The sequence below is a fragment of the Sinocyclocheilus grahami genome, unplaced genomic scaffold, assembly GCF_001515645.1.
Source record: "Sinocyclocheilus grahami isolate Dianchi unplaced genomic scaffold, SAMN03320097.WGS_v1.1 scaffold5.1, whole genome shotgun sequence".
In the NCBI taxonomy this organism is placed as follows: domain Eukaryota; kingdom Metazoa; phylum Chordata; class Actinopteri; order Cypriniformes; family Cyprinidae; genus Sinocyclocheilus; species Sinocyclocheilus grahami.
The window spans coordinates 628,834-629,457 of NW_015505184.1; positions in this window are offsets into that span (position 1 = coordinate 628,834).

Sequence of the window (624 nt, forward strand, 5' to 3'; positions counted from 1 at the left end):
TCTCTAACATAACTTTGTGCATAAAACTCCTAACACATTAAATTCTGTCTTTATGCAATGCAAATAACATTTCATTTCACATGTTAGAAACATATTTCAAAAGGGCAAGGTTTAATCTTAACATTGCATAATCTAACGTTCTCTTACAGAGAAAGAAGGTTTTTAGCATTTTTGGCCTTGCATTCTCTTCATTTGCTTAGTTGTACTAACATAGTGTTACTGTTCACAGACACTCTAAACTAAGCTTCCTCTGATTCTAAGATATAACAACTTCATGAGCCTAAAACTCATAACACATTAAAATTTGTCTTTCTGCATTGGAAAAAATATTTCATTTCACATGTTAGAAATATATTTCATGAGGGCAAGATTTAGTCCTACCATTGCATAATCCAACTTTCTCTTACAGAGAAAGAAGGTTTTTGGCATTTGTGGACATGTATGCTCACCATTTTCTTAGTTCCACTAACATAGTGTTTTTATTCACAGAAGCTCTAAAATAAGCTTCCTGTGCTTTGAAGGTCTAACATAAGTTCATGAGCATAAAACTCCTAACACATAAAATTCTGCCTTTATGCTTTGCAAATAACATTTCATTTCACATGTTAGAAACATATTTCAAAT